This window comes from Agelaius phoeniceus, chromosome 4 (assembly GCF_051311805.1).
Source record: "Agelaius phoeniceus isolate bAgePho1 chromosome 4, bAgePho1.hap1, whole genome shotgun sequence".
Taxonomy (NCBI): Eukaryota; Metazoa; Chordata; class Aves; order Passeriformes; family Icteridae; genus Agelaius; species Agelaius phoeniceus.
The window spans coordinates 26,036,992-26,042,991 of NC_135268.1; positions in this window are offsets into that span (position 1 = coordinate 26,036,992).

Genomic DNA, 6,000 nt, shown 5'->3' on the forward strand with positions numbered 1-6,000 from the left:
AAGAGAAGGGAGAGGAAAACTCTTAATAAGGCACTGGTGCTGAACACTCCACACTCTGAATCTATGACCTCACCCCCAATATTTAATTATGCTTACTCTCCTCCTCTGAGAATCTCTTTTTGTTTACATGAAAAAAGCCCTTTTTTTGGTTGTGTTTTTGTTTTAAGGACAAGGATTTTCAGCCAGTGGGTACTTTAATAAGTATGGACTCATAATGCAAAATTTGTTAGGCAAAAATAAACCCTTAGCTGTCCTTAATGTGCTGTCATTTGTCCAAGTGCAAGTAAGGACAGGCCAGAATAGTAGGCTGCTGCTTGAGGGGGAGGGGGGTTGTGTGTGCATGTGTGTTAAGTCTCATGTGGACAGATGAATTAGGGTTTTGAGCAATTCTGAGCATATAAAACTAAACTACAGAAAGAACCAAGGGGATATGTGCCAGCAGAAGAGGCCCTTTAATTAAAATTGAGAAAGATCACGTTAATTCCTGATTAAAATCCTAAGCACTCAGGCAACCACAAGTGATTGTAGTAGCATGATTTTCTCAAAGAAATATCAATGAATATATATGTGCATGATAAGGAAGAGGGATGGCCTTACTCAAAGCACTTCACTGAGAAAGCTTCTGGCCCACAGACATAGGGAGACAGACTGGCAGAATCCCCGTACAATTAATGTTTTGTTTTTAGCCTGGCAATAGAGACAGTATTTTATTTTCTGACAATAGCAGCCTGTGAGAAAGCTCCATGTGTATGTGCATGTGTGCAAGACTCAAGCTGGGTCTGAGGAGTCAGGGCTATGCTTGGTGGTGACTTGAGTTTATGTGGCCCCAGTTTCATTTGCTGTAATTAATTTAATGTGACTACAAATCTGACAAGGTTCATTCAAGAGAGTTATTAAAGATTCAGAAAGGCCTAAGTGATTTGGTTTAAACTTGATTTTTTTTTAAAAAAGCCTGATTATTTGAAGCTGTCACGTTTTCTTGTGCTTCAGGGAAGGGAGTAATAAATTAGGATTTTTATCTTGGACTAATTTAAGGCTTTCCATAAAATTATGTGAATAATTCACAATGGGTAATTTATTTGATTAATTTTACCTCTCTTCTTTGCTAATTGTGCTCAAGCAGAGCAAGTTTTTCTCAAAAGTGTTTGTTATTAAAATTTATTTGCAAGTCTTTCCCTATTTAAAGTCTTTCCTTTAAACAAAGTTTTGGATCTGCAGTTAATTCATGACTAGATCTCTGTGAATACCTGACAGTCTTCATGTGAGACAGGAAGGTAGAGCTGGACACATTTTCCTGGCTAAGGTCCCTTGTTTACTGAATATCCAGTCCCTCAGCTGGGGACCCTCTCAAAGTACTTTGGGGGTCTCTTTTGACTTGTCCAAGGTGAGAAGAAAGCTAAAGTGATAAATACCACATCTGGTCAACCTGAAGATGTAGCTGGGAAGTGAACTGCATCTCAGTTGCACCACTGACTGGATGAAATGTCCATTAGGAAAGGTAAAGACTGAACCCATTGGCTGTTTCTGGGGTATTTGCCAAAATATTTGCCTTGCTTAACATTGCCATATCCTTGAAGAGGGGATGCAAGAGCCATGAACTAAGTCAAAGAGTGTTTGGACAGCTAAGGCTGCAGATAATGCAACATCAGGCTTTTCAAAAGTGTCCTGAGATGTTTGTGAAAGTGCCAGGGAACACCTACTGGTACCTCTGGGCACCTAAATAACCTCTGAATATGATTAAAATGAATATGAACAATTATACTTTGGAATTTTTCTGCTTTTTTTCCAAACCCGAACTACCTACATTTCATTATGACTGCACCAGGCTCTTCCTAAGGGCCAAATTATAACACTTAGTTCTTGGACAAGAAGAAATTATTACAGATCAAGTCTTTAATAATTTAAACTACAGAGGGTAATAAAATCTGATATTTCTCTATTGGTTAAAAAACAACACAAAGCAATGCAACAGAGACCTGCTGTGATGACAGGCTAAACTTCAACTAAGAGGTAAGACTTAATTACTCTGCCCCAGCCTGGGTTCAGAGTAAACTAAAGACTACTATATGATTAACTCCTCTGTGCTTTAGTAAGAGAAAGGGAGATTGCAAAATGGAAGCATCTGGCACCTCTCAGAACTTAATTAAAGAAATGTAAAGAAGCTACTATTGCTATTAGAATTTCTCCTTGGGGCCACAAAAGACAAATGTAGTAAGTAGGAAAGGAGAAACCCTGAAATATGAAGGAACCCTCCCCAAACAAATACTGAATAACTGAATTTTTCATGGCTGTCAAGCCTTCTGTTCCTTATCTCCTGAGCAAATTGGCTTAAATATTATATACTAGGATTCTGAGAATACTGAATGAGTTCTGCTTTGAAATTGCTATTATTTTTTTTTTAACTTTGCTTTTCCTTTCACATCAGTGTTGGAGAGTGAGTGTAAAATATTATTATGGACCTACATTAAAGCAGCAGCTGTTAAGTCTTTAAAGCTGCTCGGGGATCGTGATTAGGCTTCAGTGAATGCCTAGCTGACTTATTGCCTAATTATGGAGAGCTGGTGTACTTAATAAAAATCTAACTGAAGTATTTAGCTTTTAAAATACCCTAGGATTTTTTTTTTCCCCCTTATCAGATTATTTTTGTACTTCATGTTCAGGGAGACATCCAAACAAAACAGAGCAAATTTATTGTTCCCAAAGAAGTGAAAATCTGTTCTGGTGCTGCATGACTGTTAAAAAAGAATAGAAAATGGCTAATCCCAAAGGGAAAAACAATTGAAAAAGAAAGTTACTAAAAGCTTGTCTAAAAGCTGTTTCATGTTCCTGTTTGTTCTTGTTTGTGTCCTTATTCCTCCCTCATTAATTACTATAACTGCAAGTTGATAACTTTTAAAAATATCAGAATATAGTAATACTGGAGTAAAGATATTTTATTTAATTTTAATGGGGTTTTCACTCTGAACAGTTCTCCTGGAACATTCATAGTAGGACAGCTTAATCCAGACCAATCTCACGGAGACCAGCCCATCAGACCAGCTCTGCTCATCTGACAGATGCTGAAACAGCCATTCAATTTAGACAGACTCAGGGCAGTGATTCTAAGAGAGAGATGCTCATTAAATTAAGACACCTAGTCAAAAAAGAGGCAAGCTGTTGAACCCATGCCTGTTTTGAATTCAAGGGTTTCTTTAAAGGATATGATGACTTTTGGATAAATTTAGCATCCTGTAGCCTTTCCTCCTAAGCACAGTTCCAGTAGGAAACAAGGGGCAGCTTTCAGGATGAAATGTGCTGCCCATGCTCCACATGGCTGCAGCAATAGCAGCCAGGGGTGCTAGGAAACAGCACTTTGGGGAGTGTGTCTGGAGTGTGTTTGTTAGAGAGGAGAACTGGCACTAAAAGCTACAGATCTCACACAAGGCTGGCATGACACTGCCTTTGACGCTGATCATTTGAAATGTGCTACTTTAGATGCAGTGCTACACCTGGAACCTCAGCCTGAACTCCCTGACTGTAGAAGTTCTCAGTCAGCTTCATCACTATCATATGAGTGAGGGTGTGGTCAAGCAAAAGAATAATAAGAATGTGTGTTGCTTCAAAGCAGCAAAGGCTGATTGTGTAAAGCAAAATTTTCTTTATTTTTTAGAGAGAAAATGTCAGAAGTTCTAAGAAAAATTAAGTTTTGCTGAACTGTTCATAAGTGTATTATCTATAAAAGCTTCTTTAGCATTTGGAAATGTAAGTTCTGTGAAAATAAACCAAACCCCATTCAAATTATATTTGTGCAATTCAGTGCCTTTCCTGCTTATTTTCTTCATTTTGAGTTTCTCATCAAGTTATATGATCATTGGTTTTTAGATTAGAATTTCCCAATTTCCCATCCTTCCTGTCTGATTGGCTTTTTTTTTTCTTTTATTGCCATATGATTTTGTAACTTAATGGACTTTATAGACAGGCAAACCACTTCCGCAAAAGTATAAAACCATGAGGCTGTGTGCTAAGAAGCTGCACTGAATTTTGACTATGGTCATCATTGTTTTATGCAATTGTTTAGTAATTGCTATGGCATATGTGTGACTCTGTGAAACCACTGAATTCTTTACAATATCAATCAAATAGTGCTTATCACTATAAGAAACCCTTTTCTGATCAAAGCAGACAAAATTATAGACATTATGAAACTTACTGTTGTATTGTGCTTACAGATGCACAATATTGATACACCTCTAGTCTTGTAAAAAATAAATGTAAGCTTGAATTTTGCTTTTAGTCCTTGCCTTGTCATGGAAAAATACATTGTCATTTGCAGCTTCAGGACTGGAGTTGGAACCAAGCAATCTCTTTTCTTTGAAGGGAGATCTGAAAGAAGAATGCCTGGAAATAGATGTCAAGAAAATTGATCTCTGATTCCTTAGTATTGTGGCTCCTCTGAGATCCTGGGCCAAGAGTCTAGCACTGAGTGCCATTAGGAGTAGTCTCAAAACATGAAGAGGACTGCCTGCTTCTCATCATCTTAAAATGTTTCTGCATGCCCATATCTTAGCCTCATCCTCATTTTCTTGTAACCTCTCCTCCTTTCTCAGTAGGAACATATTCTCATCCCTGGCTTTTTTTCCCCTTCCTCTTTCCTCCTTGGAGAAACAATCATAAAACTCTCAACTACTTAATTTCTTTTCTTTTTCATGGTTCATTGATGGGTGTTTTGCAGTTAATCATACCCCTGTTCAGGATCCAAGTTCTTTAGCATATCAGAAATACAGACTGAAAAATGGGGGGGGGGGGGGGGGGGGGGAGAAAGTGAATGGCCTAGTTTTGGTTACCATGGCAACAATGATAAAGTATAGTCTTATTCTCAATTTTAGAGTACTTTTTACTGTTCCTGTAGTACTTTTTGGAATTTATTTGGTAGAGGCAAGAAAGTTACCTCTCTAATTCCTTTTGTAAAGTTTTCTAATACTAATTCTGGGTTGAGGGAGCAGTAGAAGTAGGGTAGAACTAGCAAGAAGGGAGGTGGGAAGGGAGGCAGAGATGACAGCAAAGAGAAGGTTAGAAATCTTTCCTTTGTGGGAAGATTTGACATAAGAGGTTCCTCTGAGATGTATAATGAAGATCTGTGCAGAGGCCCTCAAACACTTTCGGTGTGGCTGGATAATTAGAATAATACAACTCATTGTGAGCTTCCAAGGCATTGCAGGTAGAGCAGATTTGGAGGTTTTTTGTACCCTGCCTCCATGAGCAAGATGAGTGCCAGTTTTCATTATAGTATTTGTATTTAACAACTCATCTAAAACTCATCATGAGAACCCTAGCAAAATGTTTCAGATCAGAAATAGCAACAGCATGATTCCAGGATGCTGTTATGTTTCTGGGAATTGCTTATTACTGGACCTGCTTGTTTCTATGACTGCAAACTAATTGAACCTATTGTTTCCAGTTGTGTCTGCTTCCAGTGATGGTACGGGGTCAGGCAGATTCCTCCTGCATGGTGTGGATTAGCACACAATTGCACTTCCTAGAACAGCCAATTTAGGCAAATTCTCTGGAAAGAGTTTTCCTTAACAGAAACAAACGGAACTTTAAGTGAGTTTCATGCATTGACAGGATGAAGCCTTTTGCTCTTTCTAAGAAAGACAGCTGATACCTCATGTACTGTTTTCTTGTAAGTGCTCTTACAATCATTACGTGTCCTTTTTCCAGTTACCTTACAAGCTTTTCAGCAGAGAAAAACTAGACAGGGTTGAGGAAATGTTCGATAGTTGTATATGTACTGCACTAAAGAGACAGAAAGTTCCCTTATTTTTACAAACAGTTATGAGTATAGTGAGGTCTCTGAGAAGCCTGGAAATTAGATGGACTAGCAAACCACAAATGGTTCTAAATGACCCTTGATGGAAAATGAACAGAAATATAAGGCCAAAAAGTGGATTGGCTGGTCAGGAAATTAAAGCTCTTCTCCAGTTTCATGTCCTCAACACAATATTCCATAATTACCAGCCG